Below are 24,712 nucleotides of genomic sequence, written 5' to 3' on the forward strand. Positions count from 1 at the left end.
CCATGAGTTACCAACTTTAAATGTAATAATTATTTAACATACTATGTTTAATAACGGCACGTAATCCAATATTTTTCATACTTATGTATGGGTAAATAATAAAACAAACCCTAAACCATATTAATTACATTTATTTAGGAAAATAATTTTTTTTCGGACTACCTAATAATTAATGCATGTCTTTGAATGTACTGAGCGCAGTGATATAATGTTGATATAATTATGTATTTATTGTATTTATTAATATTTAATTAAATTGCAAATACGAAATATGTATTTTTGATAAATAATTACTATTTTGGGTATGTTCGATTTTTGAGAAAAAATAATATCGATCTTAAATTAATTGATTAGTTGAATTCTGTAAGTATCGATTTTTAATGTTGAGAAACCCAAAAATAAAATATATTAACAATATTGTTCAAAATAAACCATCTGCAAAGAAAAAAAAAACATTGTACAGTTATATGTTATATGTTATGTGCGTGTGTTGATAATTTATACTTCAAATAATTTTTAATTTGTATAGCATACACTGTATACCGGTCTTTTTTTAAACAATTATTAGTCATTATAAAAATTGGTTTCTTGTAAAAAATTACACATTTTACATAAGTATTTATCGAAGGTTAATAATTTAAACCATGAAATGTTTTAGAAAAATTATAAATTATAACATAAAATAATAATAATAATATTATAAAATTAAAACTATAAATAATTATACATAAGAGTAAATGTATTCATATAGAAAAACAGCTGTCAACGATTTAGTCCATTGCATATTATAAAACATTTAATATATAATTACAATTTTAATATATAAATAAACAAATATACATACATATAAATAAATAAATGCTTAGCTTGGTCATAAAAACAATATACAATACATAAATTAATAATATAAAAGATAAAGTAGAATTAATTAGATTAAAAAATTTCTTTATATGATTGAAAAATTTAATAACTTAATAACGAAATCAATTAAATTATGTGATATAAAAAGTAAAATTTAGAAAAAAAAAGGCAAAATTAATGTGGAGGCGCCGGGCATCGATCCCGGTACCTCTCGCATGCTAAGCGAGCGCTCTACCATCTGAGCTACGCCCCCAGTTGATCTCAATATGAAGTTTTGTTATTATTAGAAGAATTATTATTACAATATAAGAACAAATTATTTTAAAATATTTTAAAATATTTTACTATATTATTTTTTCAATATTGATAATAGAAAATAAAATAAAGAATAAAAACATTAAACTAATGCAAAGTTTAAAATTAAAGATTATATCATATTATATAAAACAAATCATTTGATATCTACATGAATATTTATTTGGTTGACCCCAAGTAAGAAAAAAAGAAAAAAAGTGAAGAGAAAAATAAAAAAAATTTGGATATCTGTAGGTAATTTATAGAAGGGTTGTAATAAGTAAAAGTTTTGAAATAAGACTGTTGAAGGGAAGTGAAAAACTACTTTTTAATGAGGTTTCAACCATGCACAGTAAAACCAATAATACATTATAATGTAGGTACTTACATATTTTTGGTAAAACCATTAATTTGATAGTACCTACATTTATCTACCTACATTTTTTTTTTGTCAATTTATGATAAATATTTTTACTGATTTTAAATATAATAACTATTGATTTTATACGAAATTTGTTCTAACATAATTATTTAACATTCGCCTGAATAGCATTGTTAACTATGGGAATTAGTAGCGATAAATATATTTCATCTTATATTATTCAGCTATTCATACTGTATTCGAGAGTTTGGAAGATACATAGAAAAAGCTGACTTAAGGTTGGGCCTTGAAAAATCTAACATTAGCAACGAACGTGGTTTTTAAAAAATAATTATACTTAACTTGAAACCAAATATTCATAATTATACCTTTTATTTATTATAATCGTTAATATAAAAATCTGGTTACTATAGGATATCTGTAATAAAGAAAAATAAACGGTATCTTGGTTATCACACCGAATATTGTGGTGAATTAACCATGAATAGCCATGGAAAAGTTTATTAATTCTGAATTAATAACTATAAATCCATGTTGGTTAAATTTCGTGATTAATCTTATATTTTTTCATCCGATTTGTAAAAATCAACAACGATATATTTGTTTAGAATTTATTCGAAACATTATGAAAACTTCATTAGTAACCACATTATGGCCCTCATTTGAAATGCAAACGCGTATATTATATGTGTATAATATACTTAGGTATGTATACTTTTAAATTTTGCATTCAGTAGGAACGTACCTTAATATTGTTTTGAATTATATATTTATATGAATATGCAATTTAGTGACATTGTTGTTGTAATTTTAATGAAAACTAATACTTTATATAATGTACAATTGGTACTTATATAATTAAATGCCTAATGTATTTTAATCCATAAATTTGTACTACATAATATATTATGGACACTATAGTGTAATTTAATTTATTATAGTTGGCGTCATTGACCTAATTTATTGAATTTACCAATAATAATGAAATGTACCTATTTGATCAACATTTATTAATCAAAATAATAATAAATAATAAAATAATATAAATAATTAATAAATACTACCTAAATAAATCTTCTTCTTTGGCTTTTCACAGGCTTTTCAGGTCCTTATAAAAATATTTCATGGCGAATAGTGATTATGATAGATGTATAAAAGTTTTCAAATTATATATCTGGATTTTATTGGAAAGTTATTTTCATTTTCATGTTTTATCTGATAGTTTATATACGTCATGAAAAGTCATCAAAAAGTGCTGCTTATGGAATTCAATAACGTACTCGGTCACGAATAATTTTTTTCTTAAATGTTTCTACGTAACTGAATAACTGAATATTTATGTAAAAGTTGAAAGCACCACATTGAAAGGTTTGAGTACAAATATGTGTGACAATAATGTCGAAAACATGCCATAAGTGTGTTTTACATTACACGAACATAAGAATAGCGAATATAGTTCAAACAGATTTCGAACGAATAAAATGTCATTTTCTATCCAACACAAATATGTCATGTTAAATTGTACGACTTCGTAGCGTGTGGCGTTGATTCCTAAATAAATTATCTTTGACAAAATGACGATATCTACGACGATATTCGGTACATCTAAAACCTGTACTATGCCAAATTTTTGGGTATATTTGTTAACAAATTAATTGTTTTGTTTATGTAAAATCGTAGGCTGTTCATTTATTTTTCTGTTTTCCCATCAATTTATTTAATATTTGTCATAAGTTAAAATATGATTTTAAATTAATTAAATATATCATATGAAGATTTACTCTAGTTTCTAGAGTCTAGTAATTTATTGGTATAGAATTGCTCTAGTATTAATATGATAAAACCTATAATATTAATTAAAATATCAAAGGTATCACTCTAAGAGGTTGGGATAAGTTGCAAATTTTTGTGTTTTATTAGGTTGAATTTTTTTTTACAAATAATTAATTTTATTATTTAAATTAAAATCGTTTCTACCTGTTCCGTATTTTCTCATTCTGAAATCCTCGATGACTGATTTTCGAAGGCCGATTCTTTACTATAAAACATAATAACTCCTATTCAGCATATTATAAAATCAATGTCAATGTACCCCAAGGAAGCGACTAATCACCTATCCTCTGAAGTATTTACACATCAGAACTTTCCACAACAAATTATACAACTCCAGCGTCATATGCCGATAACCGCTATACTAGCTTCAAATAAAGAATTAACTAATTGTAACCGCTTAAAATATATAATGTAATCTAAATTTTATTTCCAATTGGACGAAAAATGGAAATTAAAGGTAAATGAAAACAAATCAGTCCAAATACATTTTGTTGTTAGTATGATACATTTTCCTCAACTATCATTGAATATCACACTTATACCAATTTAAAATATAATTAAATACTTAGAAGTTCCTCTTGATAAAAGACTTATTTGAACGCAATGTACAAATAACAAAAAAAAAAATTAATATTCTCTTACGCCTTTTCCTCCCTTATAAAATATATGTATATATATTATATATTTAATCCTGTTCAATGAGTCTAAAAAACAAACTTTTAATATGTAAAATAATTATAACTCCTTCATGGTTATATGGTATCTAAATGTATAATCAAGAAAACCCCTTATTAAACATAAGACCTATACAAGCATTCCAATCTGTATGTCTTCGATAAATAACTTAAGTCCCATAGTAGGTATCAAGAGCTCTCAAACTTTTGAGGTATATGCTCCTTTTCATATTATTTTATGATGTCACGCTCCTCCTCACCATAAAAAGATCAAATTATGTTTAATACATATATATATATGTATATTAATTTATATATTTTAATATATGGATTTTATATTATGATATTTTCTTTTATGTTGGTTGTTGGATTGATATGATAATATGAAAATCAATGGAGTTCTTTTAAGTAGTTATGATTTTATGTATTTATTTATGTTTTTATGTTTCATTGCTTTTTAAAAATGTTCACGCCCCCTAGAAGGTCGCACATAGAGCGGAATTCATAATATTTTGAAATTTAATCAGATAAATGGAATATATCTATTGATATTATTATTTAAGAAAATAAAATATATTAGTATATTTATGATTTTTTATATTCTAATAAACAATTGAAAATAATTGAATGACACTAAAAACTAATAACACTTCTTGATATTAAAATGAATCTATATCTAATGAATCATATATATATATGTGGTATATAGATTATAAATATTTTATAAAATTAAGTTCCCGAAAAAAAACATTGAAACTATGAACTAAAAATACAAGTTATCAATAGATAATATTTTATAATTTTAAATAATGTTCGATAATTATAAATAATTATAATTATTAATTAATTAACAATAATAAATTAAAAAAAAATAATTAAAGTTAAATAATAAAAATAAAGTAAGTTTTAATAATTAAAGTTTAATTTATACATTTGTTATATGAATAAAATAAAAATATATATCTTCTCTGACTTAAGTTTTCATTCAATATTAATATATTATGTTAGGCTTCATCGGTATTACAAAAATAATTTGTATAATAATAGTTAAGTGTAATATGATTTCGATGCATATTTAATGTTTTAATAACTTCATCATAGCAGTTTAATCCTTTAGAAATAAAAAACTAGAATTTTCAAAGTTATTAAAGATTAAAGATTAAAAATTAAAGATTAATTTACATTGTTATATTATTTTAAATTCATGAATGGAAATATTTAATATTTAATTTTTTTTTCGTCAGGAATTATATTAAAATTTGAACATTCAAGGATATTTAAATTAAATTAATGTTTAATGATAATTACTATAAATTATAAACCATTTTTTATTTTAGTAATATATTCATAGCTTAACAGCTACTACGCCATTTTAATCCAAAGAAAAATAATTAAACTATAGTATAAATAAGTATAATGTAGTATAAATTTATAGTACAAATTTTTCTTTTGTTGTTGGGCTTATTTTTATTTTTTGTAGTTAATAATTAAATAATCTCAAAGTGGTTTACAATTAATATTATCAATTCAATAGATAATGAATTATAATTTAAAATGACAAGAAGTAAGCATATAATATTTCACTGAATCATTCATCATAGTTGTCAAACAAGCATAACGTATTTACCTACATTAAAATATACTTTTCTGTGACTAAAAGGATCAAAAAGTCAAAAGATAAACATTTTTCTTTTAACACAATGATCAACGTTAAGATAGAATAACGACTTTGTTGAATTTTATATCGAAGATTCTAATATGTACAACTCTATACATTTTTATCTTTTGAATAAAATTATGAACTATATTAAAGAAATTAAAAATCTTATCAGTATTCAATACTCATTCCTACGTATTTTTGAGAAACTTGAGAAATTGAAAAGCACAGAAAATGAAGTTAAAACTAATTTTACAAAAATTAAATCAAATTTGTAATCAAAAACCTTATCAAATTACCATATGTCGTCTAGCATATTTAAAAAAAACTTAAATATTTTATGCAATGAAAAAAAGTAACTCAATCCACTAAAAATGAAAGAAGAGATATATATTATACATACTATGTTGTGGCGTATTTGAATGGATATGTTTTTGATAAACTATCTTTGAGAAAGTTATATGTAAATATAAGTTATATGTAAATTAAAATTGTTATTTTTTTTTTGATAAACGTTTGATAGATCATGCATATATTTTTATGAGGCCATTTATATGATATTGAACAACATAATTATTGAACTTAAAACCCTTAAAATCTTAGAGCAATTGTGGGTTCGAGCCTTTAAATATTTGTTAGTGTATATTCCATTTCCATTTATGCTTATAGTCCATAAAACGCAATGTATCTTATTATTTATTGTTGAATTTTTGTTTTTAAAAAATATTTTCCCATTGTTAATTTTTTCAAATTATGTAACACAATATAGATCTGAACTTTATATTTATTGAAGCCATAAAACAATTTGTATATTACGTTTATAGAATATATTTGAGAATAATAGATATATTTTTTTTTTTAAATTCTCAATTCAGTTAAACGTCTTACTGCATTTATTCAATATAACCGCAATTACTGTTCATTAAAAAGAAACATCAATATTACTTAGTATTAGTTTATTTACTCTTTCATCTCCTTACTAATTATGTGAAGAGGTTCCGTAAACGTGCCGACGTGTTAATCTAAATAAAAGCAATCAATTTATACATTTAGTAGACATAAATTAGCCTTTTTACCTTTTCTAGATCGTCACGAAGACGGAAACTTAATTATCGTAATCCAATCAAATGATAATTTTACTCTTGTCCGTAGAATTTAAATGGTAATTGAAATGACTAAAATTATCATTAAGAAGTGCAAAAACTATAGATAGTGCCGTTGGTTGTTATAGAGTTCTAAAACTTACTGTAAAATACTGTAATGAAAGCCGTTATAGAAAAAATACGGTCTTGCACAGTTATTAAAAAAAAAAAAACCTCACGTATAAAACTATACACGTATTTAAATACAAATAATGACACACATTTTGTATTTTAACGTACGTTTAAATATTGTTTATAAGTATTATACACGAATACATAATTATATTTTTATTGTTGTATTTTTAGCATTCATTACATGACTCTTGTTGATTTGTTTTCAACGCTTCATTTTAAAATAAAATAAGTGGAAAATCAATTTAACATGTTGAAAAGTATAACATAACAGTAAAAGTAATAGTAAGATTATACAATAATATTATGTATAAATTATATAAAAATTGAGCGTAAATTGAAATTATGTAATTATAATGACAAATATTAAAATGAGTTTTGATTTTGCATGAATTGCGTATGTCATCACTAATATCAAGACTAAATATAATTATAAATTATAAATTACGTAAGTCAAATAAACAGATTTATTCATTGTTAGTAAACATAAAAAATATTTACATTTAATTCAATCTTCTTTAAATTACTTTCATATAATATGCAATAAAAATTAATTACTTATAAGCTCATTGCTTAATTAAAATTAATAATTAACGAACTAATTCATTTCTATTAATAATGTGACTCATGTATTTGGTAATTAATTATTATAATATCAATTTAACGTTACATCGGCTTCTAATTTAATCTATTTACTTATCGAGTAAGTATTTTTTTTTTTCATTAGAAATAGACTTCAGAATCGTAGGTTATTAGCCTAAAGTAGTTTAGATACAAATGATAGAATAAATGAAAAAAAGAAAATTAATTAATTAGACTAAATAACAAATTATATGTATTGTAACTTAGAGACTAAAGAAAGTTTTTATAATATTAGAGTTTGTTAATGTAGTTGATTTTGGTTAGAAATGAGATAATTTTGCTGATGTTTTTTTCATTGAGGGCTTCTTCTTTGTTTGGTGGTATAGCGAGTTTGGTACTTATGTCCCGGTACTTCATACAAACTTGGATGATGTGATGGACTGAAAGATCGGTGTGGCATTTGTCACAAATGGGTGGGAGATTTTTGCTGATGAGGAATGAATGGGTTGCAAAGGTGTGTCCGATCCTACATCTGGTGATAGCAATTTCTTGTCGTCTGGTGAGGTAGTGAGGGGTGGGGAATGATTCTGGTTACAAGATCAGCTGCCTTGTCAGTTATTTCGTTGCCAGTTATACCAACGTGTGAAGGTACCCACATAAATTCGATATATTTTTTGGTTGATTTTAATATTTGTTGTATATTTTGGATAATTTAATTTGAAGGTAAGGGATTTTGAAGAGCAAGAAGAGAACTGAGTGAGTCACTTAAAATTAAAATGTGATTAGAGGTGACTGTATTCGCTAATGTAATTGCTTCATAGATGGCTAGCGATTCAGCTGAGAATATACAGGTTTCAGGAGGGAGTTTGTGCATGAGTATGATATTGTGTTGAGTGATTGCAAAGCCAACGCCTTCTGCGGATTTAGATGCGTCAGTATATATTTTTGAGTAGTGTGGAAATTTGTCTTGTATGATTTCATAGAAATTAGAGATGATAATATTTGGGTTTGTGTCATGTTTATTTTGTAGCAGAAGCTCGGTATTAACTTTGATTTGCCAAAGCTAAGGGGGATGATTTGGGTGTGTGATTTTGTTTATTACAGATGTGTGTACGTTGAGTTTGTTGCTCAGTTGGGTGAAGATGTCATGAATGGATAGTGTGGGGTTCCTTATTGAAATTGTTTTGTTTGAGGGTTTTTTTATTGAAAATGTTATTATACCCTATATGGTCAGGAGTTCTATTTCTTTTTATTCCGTAGTATAGAAGGTCTTTTTCTTTGAGTAAGTTAAAGGGGAGTTCTCCAGCGTAGCATAGGATGCTGTCAGTGGGGCTGGTTCTGAAAGCTCCTATTGATAGACGAATCCCCTCGGTATGAATTGGATCTAATGTTTGTAAAAGATTTTTTTCGGCTGTGATATAAATTTGAGAACCTACTGTATTTGTGATAATATAAGAGATTTGTCGATTGTGATAAGTGATTTCGTGTTGGCACCCCATGTATGATGGGAAAGAGATTTTAAGATGTTCATTCGGATTTTACAAGTGCTTTTAAGTTTTTTTAAGTATGGGGTCCATTTAAGTTTGTTATCAAATGTCATTCCAATCACGCGGATTGTTTCACAAATGGGTATCAAGGAGTTTTCGAGGTATAATTGGATGTTACTTTTATGATTGATACCAAAAGTAACACTGAATTTTTCCAGCGGAAAATTTGAGGCTAGATTCATGTGACACCAATTTTGTAGTGTATATAGAGAATTTTGCAATATTTCTACTGTCGTTTTGGTGTTTTATCCTCTGCAGTATATATGACAGTCGTCGGCGAATAGTAAGTGTTTCGTGGGTTTAGGTATATTGGTGAAAATATCATTGATGGCGAATAAAAACATTGTGACACTAATAATTGATCCTTGAGGGAGTCCGTTTTCTGTTTGGTGGATTTTTGATAGTTCAGCGTGAGCTCTGACTTGAATTGTTCGGGTTTTTAGGAAATTTTGCAGGAATAAGAACATTTTACCGTTTATTCCACTATTTTGTATGAGTTTAAGGACTCTAGTTCTCCATACCATATCATACGCTTTATTTTAAATATAGGAATATAAGTAATATAATATATAAATAGTAATTAATAAATTAGTAATAATATATAAATATTTTTATTGCATAGAAGTTTTGAAATGTCGTAAATTATCATATATTTATCAATCTAAAAGACTAAATAATTGATATATTTCACAGTTTAAATCAATTTAGGTGGTCATTTAAGGAAAAGTGATCATTATCACTTCACCTAGTAATTTTATCCTGGGCTAACTTTGTTTTGAGAATTATCATTGGATTATCAATAAATGTTGTATACAAAAATATTTACGATCCAGAACGTTCGCAATTATCGACAAGTCAATTATAATATTATTCTGTTTAATCTTAGCTCGGATTTTTTCTCAAAGCCCGTAAGATATCATTTATTGTTGTATCGTTTTAAATGATAACTCGATTTCTAGATGATAAACAATTTATGATTTAGATAATATGAAGCTGTATTATTCATAAAAAATGTACACGACGTTATTTCTAACGGTTGTATTCGTAAACAAAAATTCACTTTCTCCTCGGACCATCCGTTCAGATATACGTCATTGTATAGTGTTGTTTACACGGAGTCCTTCCGTTGCGCGGAAAACATTTGCTTACGGCGGAATACGCGAATGAAGTCAATCGCGGTGCATACTACTTGCTTCCGAGATTATTATCCGTAGGTAATTTGCGTCCCACCAAAAAAGACTCAAAAAAGATCATAGCCTATTTGCATCCAAGAGTACCTTTTGAGAACGCCAAGTTGCGTCCCAACACAAATAAGTCATAAACATAGCATAAAATAAGTATTACAAGTGATTAAACACATTTAAAGTTTTTTCAAAGCATTCGGGTTTATAAATACGGTTTGGGACATGTTTGGCGACAACCGGATATTGTCGTAATTAATTTGATCACACTGAAACTCTATAATAGCTGATAATATTAATTTATTGATAGTTGCAGATATTATACCATATACTCAATTTATACATACATGATTATTGTAATGCATAATGTTTATGGACGTATCTCGGTCATGACTATTATAGCAGGCAAGAAGAATAATATGGTCGAGTTGCATCCCCAAAACGGAACGCAAGTTACCTGTTGAATTTACTACCTGGAAAAATATACCTTTTTAGGGGACGCAAGTAGTATGCAGCCATGGCTACAGCCTATTTGCGCCCTAGAGTAGTACATTTGCGCCCCGTAGGATGTGAATAGATGCACCCGAAAGATAAAGTACTACCTGGTGATTTATAGCTCATATGCGCCCATTTCTCTTAAAACGTTGCCATTGTGATTTATGATATAGATTATTTTTATCTTGATAAATACTTAAATTAAGTAGATTAGTATATTATATTTTTAAAGTAATTATTAGTAGGCATTTAGCTGTACTCGTATAATTAAATATTATTAAATTATTTAAGATTGAACTGTTTTATAAGTAACCGTAGAACGTACATTATCTGGGCTCAAGTTTATATGTAGTGACCTAAAATCATCATTGTCATCTGATTTACTCAATGAAATCATTATTATTTGAGCAAATAAGATGGGTACGGAAATTTAATATGTTTTTTAAGTTTAATATTTAATATTTTTATTAGTATATATTTTACAGTGATACACTATGGAATACACAGATTAATTTTTTTATTAATTATTTTAAGTTTTCCAAGTGTTAAGTTTGAACTATGATTAGAATAGAATGTTTTGTATTTAAATTATTTTCATGTTTATCAAACTGTTATCATTTATTTTATATTCTTAAGTTTTTTATGTATCTTGAAGAAGAAAAAGATACTAAAGAAAGTATACTTACTTATATAGTTATGTAGTATTTTCTTTTATTTTATTTTTCTTACCTACAGCCACACAACTACAGCAAGCATAAAGGGTTTGTTAAGAGTACTTAAGATTTAAATTCAATAAAAGAAAATCGGCTGTTGAACGAAATCCGGTTTAAAAGTGGTTATCCGTACGTTTGATGATTTAAAACTGCTTCCAAACAGATAATTTGGCTCATTTGTTATAGTTATTTTGGTCACCGGGAATCGATTACCGCTATTTTTAAAAACCACGAAGACCGGCAACTGGTTTCGAAAAAATTTCCGGGTTTTTTAGACCCGGTGACTAATTTTTCCGGGAGCGGTTTCAAACCCTGATTTATTATAGTAAAATCCATTTTTATACTCGCAACTCACGTATCATATTATAGTTAAGAATTTGTAGTTTGTGTAAAGTTGCAGTACGCATACAAGAGAATGTAACGTAAAAATTAAAAATAGTTAAAACTGATAAATAATATGTACAATAGTATTAACTTTAAAAGATATTGGTAGTATTCCAAAGTACAGTTTGGCAACGTTGTACGAGTTTAATACATTTTTATTAAAAATATTTCGGCCGCAAATGGGTTATGATTTTGGGCGCAAATGCGTTACAAAAAAGGTGTGATGTGTGCAAATGGTTTGCACCAGCAGCCGTCGATTGTACTCATGCGCTGGCTATGCTTGATCGTCATCTGGTTCTAGACGGGGCCACATGGGTCGGTAAGAATTTAATTTACCGTTTACCAGCGATGACTTCGAATTCAACGACGACGACTATCTAAATATTTTCGGTTGACCTTAATGAACCGCGTAATTTACGGTAATAAATACTTTTGTATTTATTTATTCATCGCGGTGCCGGTCGTATTATTGTAGCTACATCGGTTGTGTGAATTTGATGGATCGATGTAAAACGATTTCGGCAGGTGATTGGTAGATTGGTAATTTGGTGAATGGTGATCGGTAGGTGTAGTTATCAGGGGCGGATAGGCATAATTTGACCAGCCCGGGGAAAATAGAATACAGCCGCCCGCATGATTACCTATATCCAAGTTCTAACTAAACAATTACCTCAACTTTGAGAGAACTAACCCGGCAATCACCACCTTTTTTTTCGACGTTCTTAAATAATATTTAAAATTATAAAATATAATATACTATCCAATTTTACACATGTTTTACTTTCTTCTAACAACTCTATGATTTTTATCTCTTCTGCGCCTCCTTTTCTTTTTAATTCGTTTTGAAGCATACCTAGTTATACAACATTTTAGCAATATTATACTATTTACATAGTTCGCGTATAATTATTGTGGAAAATCATGATATATCAGCAATCAACTTTGCCGTGGGGTTTTTTTTTATTAGTGACTATATATGATAATTTAAATCTGAACGATCAGTTATCATTATAGCACGGAAATATATGCATTAAAAACCAATCAAATATGCGCTAAAAGATCTTTAACATGCACAAGTATAAGCACCAATATGTTTAAATATGCATTAAAGAAAAAAAAGTTTGCACTTGAAATTTTAAATAAAATTTTTGATCATTCGATTAAAATAATACATAAAAAAAATTACATTTAAAATTATGTAACCCTACTGTAAATACTTTTTTTTTCTTCTTCATTTTAAAGGAATTTACTATGCATATTTATAGATTTAAATATATATTATCAGTATTATATTTATTTACTTTTATTTGTATATATGTAAATGTATAATAGTATTAGTAGTAATATTTTTCATCGGCTCATTTTCGTCAATATAAGCAGCGGCCTACCGGGAATATCCCCTTGTCCCGGCGGCTCTATCCGCCCCTGGTAGTTTTTGTTTAACCAGCCTGCATTAATCACACATAATAACTAAGTTATGTTATGCATTGATCGATGTTGACGGAATATTGTAGGTACACGACTTTCTAATCACTCTGAATCAGTAGTTCTCAATATTTTTAGGACCACGATCCATATTAATTCCTGAACATTTATCGCGACCTACATGGTTTATTTTCAAGATTAAAAATTAGTTTTAAAAATAAAATTTGATAACTATTATTACAGGAACTCATTACGTTATAGTAAATAATAATTTTAAAATTTGTTGGTATTTTTCGGAATTTATAATAGCTACATACTTAATACTTATATAATTTATGTTTTAAAAATCATAAATTTCTTAGAGTCTATACAATTCAAAAAAGTTCTCACGGCCTGCAGCTTGAAAAACACTGCCCTAATATGGTTATCATAATAAAATGTTAACGCAGCGGTGATCCGTTTACAGCACAACTATAGATTTCTTCACGAAATTCTTTCCTGCTATTCACAGGAGGTCGCAAGTCCGCGTGTTTCAACTGTTTTCCAATAATAATATTTAAAATACTAGCGCCAGTATTAGCAATAACCAGGTATTGTTGTTCACACGACAAGCCGGCGGAAAGGAATAAAGGAAAGGTATGTGGGGGCTCACATTCCAGTCATCCCTGTGAAATATGCAAATATACAATGAATGTGTTAAGAGTAATTGATGAAAATTAATTGCATACTTAATTGTGAACGATTATAAAATGATGATTCGATTAAGAGACTATAAATAGAATCGTTTTCAAAATAAAAAGGAGGATTGTGTATTGAACACTTGCGGGGTCATAATTAGGGAGGTGGTATAAATATTGTTATCGATGATATAATTACAAATATAATGAATACGAAAATTTACAACTGTTTATCATTTATTGATTATTTAGTTAACTATGAAATTTATTTTCTACTCATTTAAATGTCAATTATCAATTAAGTAGTGGCGCAACTACAGTTCAAAATTGGGGGTGCTACAATAGTTAAACCCTAAAACCGCAGCGTGGGGCTTCGCCCCCCATACACCCGACATTACAATTTTTAAATATTTTATTAATACTTTAATTATATCCAAAATACTAAAAGATGTTTACACATTTTATTTTTAATAATTGTATTTTATTATATTTAATTATTAAAATATTAAACATTATCTTCTACCAATAATAGCAAATGTGTTCAGTATTTCTTTTGGAACAATTTTGTTTGCAAAATCTCTTTTAATGTTAATTATACTTAAGTAAGTCTAAGACTGTTGTACCATACTAGTTTTCATCCAATTCTTTAATCTTCTCATGGAAGAAAAACCACACTCATGTAGAACTAACCGGAATGGTTAATGCATCCTGCTTTATTTATTTATCATTTTTTTAAGTTATCTGTACCGTTTTTTCCTACAAGCATTTCTCCTTTTAAGCACTCCGTGTTTGAATTTATTAAGTCCTGAAATCATAGAATATTATAAAACTTTTCTAAAATTAAATAATTTTATTACATTAGGTACTAAATAACTTATTTAATATATAGCTGAATAAAATATCGGTTATTTTCATAATTCATAATTCGTGAAATGATCATTGACTTTTGACATCTGAAAATTTTCATTTAAAAATCTAAACTTTAAATTATTAATAATTGTATCAATAATTGGAAAATAAATAGTATGCATCCAATAAGTTTCTGGCACTTCTTGTTCTTCATAATTAGCTTCAGTACCTACTAATAGTAGTAATAGTAGTCGTTTCCAAATAGGAATTTATAAAATTATTTGGCTGAGTTCCTTTTCGTTTTGATACATACATTTTTTTTTCTTCAGATATTAACTTTAAATGTTTATAATTTTAACTAAAAAAAAGAATCAAACTCACCAAGGCGAGATACTTCTAATGGTATATTATTTGTTTCACAATTATGAGAATGTTTTATTTGTTCTCATATTTTGAAATGACTCAATGACACTGTTAATAATAATTTCGGCATTCCCAATGTTAATATTACTTATTCACTACCTATACAAAAAATAATATGATATAATCTATATAGGAGATAAGAAAAAATGACTAGTTATGACATCTTAAAAAATAAAATTACATTGTTAAGACTATAAATATTTTAAATTACAAAGATAAATCTTAGGGTTGCTTAAAGTAAAGTTGGGAGTAGTTAGGTTAGGTACTTTATACAATACCTTATAGCATCCCCGTAGTTGCGCCACTGCAACTAAGTTGCATTTGATATGTTATTTAAATAATTAAACATAACTACCAAACGGGAAAAGTAAAATAAAACATTATAGTTTTTCCATTTATTTATTTCTATAAATTCTATTGTTTTGTATTAATGAAATTATCTGTATATAAATATAGATTAATTATAAATGGATGAAATGGAGAAAAGCGTCGGGCGTTTTATGTGATAAGAGAATTCCAATGAAGATAAAAGGTATAGTGAGACCAACTATGCTATATGGTTCAGAATTTTGGTGGTTGAAAGGAAAATAGAATAGGGTATGAGTGTTGTGAAAATGAGAATGCTTAGATTGATGAGTAGTTTGACAAGAGAATATATAATTAGGAACGAATATGTGAAAGGTAGTATTGGTGTAGCGTCTATAGTGGACAAGATGAGAAAAAATAGACTGAGATAGTTTGTGCATGTAATGAGATGAGATGAAGCAAATGCAGTAAGTGTTTTTATGAAAATGAATGTTGAAGAGAAAAGAGGAAGAGGAAGATCAAAAAATAAATGGTTGGATACGAGTAAGAATGATATAAAGGCCGTTAGTTTGTGCGTAAAGGATTTAGAAAATTGAGACAAGTGGAGGTTTAGAACAAGCGTGGCCGACCCCAAATAATTAGGAAAAAGGTTAAGGAGGATAAGAAGAAGAAATACAAATTAATTATAAATATAAATATTACAAAAATATAAAACATTTTATCTCGGGTGTAAACAATTTCAATTCAACTACATTAGTTATGTCAATTGTAAGTGATATATCAAACTCCTTAGAATAATTTAAATTTCAAAATATTTTAGCGATTTCTATTACGTGATATCGCAGCTGAAAATTTTGATCCAAACCCGTCATTTTTTCGTAGTTTACATGCTTTTATTAATTTATAAATTCTCAGACGCTCATCTCAACATTTTTTTGTACATAAAAGAAAACTCATCGAGATATTCAATAAGATTTCATCATAATATTATAATTTGATTCAATCTACAGGTGGTTGAATTATTGATTATACTTTATAAATACAGAAAATAAAATATTTACCTCCCGAAGGATATTTTACAAGGAATTTTTCGTTAAATAGTTCGAATAATAAAAGTTTAATTTGGGTAGTTTTTATATTTCTATCCTACTTAATTTTTCAAAAATCAGTTTATAGTATATTTAAATTTTAAATTATATAATATATATAACTTTAATACATTTTAGTAGGAAAATAAGTATAAATAACAGATCTTAATTCTTACCAATGATCAAGTTCATGAATCTAAATTACTAATTTTTTTCACATAAAATATTTCACTGATAAACGTTTTCAAATTTCGAATGACTGCTATTTTCTCTCTATATTTTTTTTTTTATATTGATATTCATGTAATAATATAAAATATCACATATATTTTTAATAAAAATTAATAAATAATAGATATGTCTGATTGGAGTAAAAATATTTTATTTGAAGCAGATATTTGTGTAAAATATGTGCATAAGGATTTATATTTTATCTACATTTTTTATACGTTTAATTATTTTTTGGCTATAAAATACTTACATTCAACATATTCATTAAAGAATAATCATACTTTAAATTAAAATAAGTTGGTGTAAGCATTTTGTTATTAATACATGAAATTGTTCTATAAATGGTTGATAAATAAATTATAATTTAACTTAAGTTAATGCGTGTAGGTAATTCAATATCACTTATTGTAAATTGTTTAATCCGCTTTTTAATCAAAGCTACCTAACTTATTCGTAGGCGTGAAAAAAAAAATCAACATTCAATTAGTTGAATTAAATCAATAATTGTTGTCCTAATATATAAATTGGTCATACTAAAAAGTGATCAGTCGCAAAGCATGATGTTTATACATAGATATAATTCCAACTCCTAGGCGTTTTTTAAAATGCTATTAGCCATCTGGCTAATAGGTAATATTACTTAGAAATGTGATTACTTTTAAAACGAATGAAATAAAATATAATATTCTCAGCGTTTACTTATGTTACTATGTATACCACTAGAAATTGATTAAATTATTAGTTTTATAATACATCAATAACATATTAATATTAATATTGATAAAAATATTTGGGTTCTGAGAGATCATTATTAGTTTTACAATTGAGTACATTTTGTTTTGAAAAATATTTTAAAGATGCTTCAAGAATTTCGCGTACATTTTTGGGTGAATTTGTATTCTAGATTGTACTAACCATTCAATGTAATCGCATACATAATATTTAAAAGTGTGTACAAAATGAATTGCTATTTAACCGAAAGTACTTATTTTAGTATTACTTGCTCATAAAAGTTGTAAAATTAAGTGATTTTTCGGACTTGTACGTAGTTCTGAATATTTATATTCATAATAGTCGTATACTCGTGTTTACCATTAAGTCATGTTTATATTTTCCTAAGTAATCATTTCTATTAAGTACATAAATTGAGTAATGAGATAAAAAGTTATAGATTCGTCATTATAAGTAATTAATATTTTCCGAGTACGTAAATTGGGTGGGTAATAATTTTAAAATTACATAAAACTGAATCATTATCGTATTGTAATTAATATATAAAATTTCTTTTTTTTTTTATATGTCTAACAGCATTGTCTGTATTTTTTAATAATTTGGTTACTTTGTCAACGATTTTTCGAATGAATTTATTCCATTAGTTCATTTATATTTTGTTGTTTATATGTTAATACTACTACGAATGAACATGTCAAATACTACAATATTTATCAATTTTATTTTAGAGAATAATTTAAATTGTATTTAAATAAATTCTAATTATATATCACATTATTTCATGTCAAAATACGAGTTGTAATTGTATTCAAATGTGGTGTATTTTCCACATATGAATGAATATTGCATTTATGTGTTTGTCCATTTTATATTTTGAATGCGTGATTATATCACGCATATATAATCAAGATACGTTGTGTTGAAGATTAATATTATTATATTAATATACAATATTCGTATTTCATAATATCATATTATGATTTATGCTGAATTATTTTAATGATAAATAAATAAAGGTAAGTACTGCTGATGTTCACAATAGAATATATTATATATATATATATATATATATATATATATATTATAATATATTATTTTTCGTTGAAAATTTCATCTCATGTTGTGTACCACAAACTACAGTGCATACCCCTTTTTGAGGGAAACGAATTGTTTTGTAGTATTTTCAATTTGACATTTAACTACAAAAACATGCCATATTATTTAAAGTAGTACGTCTTTGATGAGCTTTGTTAAGCTTTGTGGTCAATGTGGATCTAAAATTTGGAGTTAAGTACGCATTAACATTTCAAAATAATTATTATTATATTTTCAAAATATTATCTGTAGCGTTAACCAGATGCTGATGCGTATGTAGATTTATAAGTAATATGATAGATATTTAATATGGTTATAAAATATTATATTTACGTATAATACCGCGTATTTATTTTATATTTTTAGGTAGAATTTACTTTACCCATTTAATATAATACTACATTTTGGATTTTATATTTATTATCCCGGTTTTTCATGATTCTCAAAATGTTGTGGATTCAATTATTCGAGTGCCATAACCATAACACTATGTAAAGGATAATTTTAACATACTTTTTTACCAAATGGAAATAATATGATAATATATTGGCATTGAAAATTTTCTTTGACTATAGCTATTTATTTTTTCGTAATCTTATTGTCGATCGATGGAGCAATATTGCTAATTTCTAAAAAGCCGAATCGTTTACGCATAGTAACATACAAAAATGCGTTCAACTCGAAGATCATGTTAAGCGAAGCATAGCCCAACAATGACACGTGAGGCTTGATAAACCCCGGTAGACCGTAAATTAAGGTGGGATACAATAAATTTATTTGATTATTGTACCATAAATCTTTTACTTTTCTGTAAATGTTATCCAAGTAGAAAGTTTAATTAAATTAGATTGTTTGAAAAAATATTGATATTAAATTGAGGTTTAAAAAATTAACAACGGGCACTTGACAGTAAAAAACTTGGATAAGTATTAACAAAGATGTAAATAATATAAATACAAAATTATTTCATCCGGACAAATTAACATTGCACGAAATTAAATTTCAAAAGATATAAATTATGTTCTTTAAAATTAAATAAAATTAATCATAAATACATTATGATATAGCATTTGTTTTATTCGAGTAAAATTTGTGTTAGATAAAAATTAATATTTTGCCAACATAATTCTTTATTTTATCGAATAGGCTTCGACTTTTCATAACAATCATAATTGATCTTATTTGTGTACATGTATGTCATCATATTGATAAATCGTCGATAAAGTAACATTTTTATGATTTTTTAAATATTAGTTTAACAGTATAAATTAATATTTACTCTAACAATTATAAAAAAAAAAATGTTATTAATTGATTGACTTTGTTATGCAATGATTTAATAAATATTAACGAGTTTTAATTGAATGTGTAATAATTAGAATAAATCAATATGTAAAGGTTAATATTTAACTTTTATTTTTATAGTATATATATTTGTATTTATGTTGTAGCGGACCACGGGGGTTTAGTGCGTACAATTCATCTGTTAAATTAAAAATTAACCATCAGCGTTTTCCACCTTTTATTGTTAACTATGAAATGCTATGTACAATTATTATTCAATAACCAATTTAATATTTCAATGAAGTTTCGGCGAATTATTTGTGTTATGTACCTAAATATTTGGCTTGAAGAGATTTGAACGAATCTAAGGAATATAATTGTATAAGTTATATTTTTGGCTACGTCCGGTGCTCCCTAGGGAGACCATCACTCTCCTTTATAATTTTTCATATTTTTGATTAGTATTCATTGTCAATCATTGATGTTATCCTCTATGCTTCGCGGACGATATTAAACTTTAAAGTCGTGTACATACAATTGTTCATTGTCTTAAACTTCAAGATAATCTCAATAGATTTTCCAATTGGCTTGGGCAGTTAGGTTTAACCCTAAACTTTTCTAAATGCAAGATTTTAACTTTAACAGAATTCATTCTCCAATCGATTGGACCACCGTCTTGGTGAGTCATATATTACGCGTGTTGTGGACAATGCTATATTGGCCTTAGGATTCAAATTTAACTATAGTCCCAAGTTCCCATTTTAATTATTTTTGTTGTAAGGATCCTAAAACTTTTGGATTTACTATGGGGTTATCAAAAGACTTCCATTCTGGAATAACTATTAAGATATTTGTATGTTTACTGGTGCGCCCAATACTTGAGTATGGTGTGATTATATTGGATTCTCATACTGCAGACGAATTGTCGCAGTTTAAAAAGGTACATCAACAATTTTTGAGGTTCACCAGTCATTTGTCGCAGATCTCATGTGAACTACTTGTTTACACCTGTGTCTAATTTACTTAATTTAACATTGTTGGATGAGCGTAAAAGAATAACGGGTATACATTTCATTAAAGGTCAATTGAGTAAAAAAGTTGATTCATCTGCCATCATCTCTTTACTTCATTTTAAGGTTCCTCAGCGCATATCTAGGTCAGCCGTTCCCTTCTGTGTTCCTCATTATAACACCTAGACCTAACCTAATTTAACCATAAGTGATTTGACATTTTTCGGTTGGTAATTCAAGTATAGTTAATACCACCCACCCACCTACCAAAAAATCATATTAGGTACAAAAACTTACCTAATTTTTATTAAATTACCAATTTAATATTACCTACCGTTGCCAGTTGCCAAGATCAAGTACCTATCTATTAAAATGAAACCCACTCTAAACTTTTTGGTAGTTCAGTGAACCACAAAGCCACCTCTGAATCTAACTTAAGTACAATGAGCATATTAGACGGTTAATGTCTTACGCCAATACGAATCCTTCCTTTCTCATATCCGTTCATGAAATTTAATAATTTTTCTGTATTACTTATTGTGAACTTCATTTCGTATTTTTTTCCCTATTACTTTATACTATTATTATCTAAGCTATTTTCAATGTATTAATTTAAATAAGGGTCTCACCCGTTTATCGTTAAATAAATAAATATAGATAACGCATATTTGTTAAAAATGAACAGTCCATACTTATACTATCATGAAATATTTAGTTTTCATTTATTAATATTATATTTATATTGAAAACATATAAAAACAATATAAATTCAAACTATTTGTGTTTGTATCAAAGATATTATTATGTAGTCAGCAAGTTTGAAGATAGAAATTTTAGAATTGCTAAGATTTGGATTGGATATTATAAAGTCTCGTTTATAATTACATATTTGTAATACGACAATCTAGAGTTCATTCATACTTATTTCAATTTTTTTATCCTTTAATTTCTATTGTAAATACCCTAATACTTTATTTAGTTCTGTATATTTTCTTATTTAAATCGACCGAATGAATACGTAATTTATACTTTTATGGGGTCGAAAATAGCTTAAGAAATCACCGAAAAAACATAACAGCATGTTCACAATGACAATCAAACAAAAGGATTGAATTTTTATTATATTTTATTAGTTGTAAAGTCATTTTAGATATTTTTCTTAACTTAAAGTCTGGATAGTATACGAATATCGTGTTAAATTTATTCTAAGATAACAAACGTTCGTTGTTCCATAACGATTTTCGCGTTGAGTAAGTATACCTTCCTAATAGCAAACTATTGATGAACATTCCGTACAATTCTTAATGAATTTAAGATCTATTATTTTTATTTAAGACCCATGGTTATCGAGGTTCAACGCAATCCATTTATGTTATTCCCTTGGGTTTACAAACCCGAAAGAAATCTTTACACGCATCAAAAGACAATACTATGTAGTGGTATGCCATATAGAGACGAGTAGAAGCCGTCACAAGTGAGATATTATGCGGTGTGGACAAACAAATGTTGTTACGAAAAGGCAGAAATCTTAGGGAATTGTTTACGTCGGTCGGCTGCATTATATTGAAGTACTACAACGGTTGTGCTGTATACGTATGAGTATATATCTATACATATTATATACATACAAGTCATGACACAAGTGGTTTCTATTAGGCAATGGTATTTCTAAAATACAAAGAATAAACGTTTTGATTTTGAGACGAAACTATTACTGTCCAAGTGCATACTATGGGGTAATTATCCGACAAGTTGAGTGAGATGTTATTGCCAAATTGGCCCCGACCGACGGTTGTACGTATACACGTTTTGCGTTCGTCATGTTGCACGTTTATGTTTGAGGTCAAGTGAATTAGCCAGATAGCGCGACGTTTGTTTTTATGCCTGATAGTTCACTTCCAGGGAAAATGAAAATAAAACAATAGCGAACACTATGTCAACACGGGCATTTTAATTGTCATGTGTTTTCATTCCGTTCCAAGTGTTCGCCGTTCTAACAATATTGTTCGGTGACAAAAATACTCGGGCGACCGAGTTGTAAAAACAATGCGTTGCTTAAAATTTTAAACAACGACTACCAGGGCGAGTAATGATAAATTATATATATTCACTCGGATTCTCAGCGTTGACAATCAAAAGTTAATCGAGCTGCGAAGAATAGTATTTCCGTCGAAGTTAAGGCTAGACCGGTTTTACTGGCTCTCGACTGTCGTACAAAATGAGTGGCGTACGTGCGCATGTACAATTTTTATGAGTGTTCGTATTTATCTTTCGCGTGCAATTCTCTCTGTGAATTTTTAAATTAATTTCAGAGATTAATAAGATTTCAAACGATTCGAATGCGAGTCCGTTGTACGCATTAATGCCTGCAATAGTTGTTTCTCGGAAAAATACGTAAAATACTTTAGTGACGTTTACATTGACAACAACTTCAAAAACCGCATATTACACAACGTACGTACTCGGTGGTGTGATTCGTTCGCTTTTAACATAATTCCGAAAAGTATGTTTATTTTGTAAATCGTTTATTTTACAGTTTCTTAAGTTGTATAATACATTTTATTTCTAATATTTGAGTATTGCACGAAAATATATTGCGACCGCTTAAATTATACACAATCATAATTTCTCCATCTATTGGGATTGAAAATTTTAAATAAGTATTTATTAGTCACTTGATAATTAATTAATTTAAATCAAAAATACATTTTCTAACAATCTTGTATGTATAATATATATGTTACGGTAAAAGATGAATATTGGTGAATGTCGTCATTCTCCGGTGAATGACGTCTTTTACCAAAATGATTCGATTATGTAGGTAAATGATGTAAAAAACCAGATTTTAAATTCGAATGTACATCTCTCACCGGTCATTGATGTCATTTACCAAAACTAGTGGTAAATGATGATAAATCTCAAATAATACACTGATTTTTTTACTATGGGTACTATTTATAATAATGATTTATTGTTAAAATAAAAAAATAATAAAATAATAAAATACGTGCATATTACAAATTATTTATTTGTACAATTTTGGTGACTATGAAATTTTGAACTGCACAACATTTCCACTGCATTGCAAGCACATTTTTTAGTACCACAACCAGTTTTGCAGTTGCATCGATTAAATCCTTGATGACCAGCTATTCCATGTCCTGCTGCTTCTCTTAATGTTATTTCCCTGTCTTTAAATTTTTCATGGCTTCATCTAGCTCTAGAAATTATTCTTTACATGGAGAAATTTGTGCTCGTGTATATTTGTGTTTCAACACCCCATATTCTGTCATTTCTGTCACAAATTTTTACAAATAATATTATAAAACACACATTCATAGCAAATAAAACTCGCTATAATATACCCGTCGGTACTAATTAATAAACTAAAAGATTATCTCACATTATTACTCGGGTTATCGACGTTATTGCTAGTTGAGATTTTCGTTTATAAAAGTATTAAACATCATTCTCCAATTAAACTGGTGATTGACGACAGTAACCGGAGAATGCATTTACAACGTTTACCAATTTTTAGGTAAATGATGTCATTTACCGGGGAATGACGTCTTTTACCACGTTTACATCATTCACCGTAACATATATATACATTGTATATATTACGAGTATTAATAAACTGTTTTTTCGTGAAAAACTGTAAAGCAAATGATTATACTATTATAATACTAAATACTTCTGAGATTATAATTTTAGA

The 24,712-nt window shown here is 27.1% G+C and overlaps 1 protein-coding gene and 1 non-coding gene across 3 annotated transcripts in view; one reads left to right on the plus strand and one right to left on the minus strand.

The window, feature by feature from the left end:
* LOC112682604 (orcokinin peptides-like) overlaps window positions 1–24,712 on the plus strand; it is a 66,440-nt gene that overhangs the window by 13,033 nt on the left and 28,695 nt on the right. The gene's annotated exons all lie outside the window — the stretch shown is intronic.
* On the minus strand, window positions 1,042–1,114 carry Trnaa-agc. Its single transcript has one exon. It is a non-coding gene; the product is annotated as a tRNA-Ala (tRNA).

Source organism: Sipha flava, unplaced genomic scaffold (genome assembly GCF_003268045.1).
Source record: "Sipha flava isolate LNK unplaced genomic scaffold, YSA_version1 207_pilon_pilon, whole genome shotgun sequence".
Taxonomy (NCBI): Eukaryota; Metazoa; Arthropoda; class Insecta; order Hemiptera; family Aphididae; genus Sipha; species Sipha flava.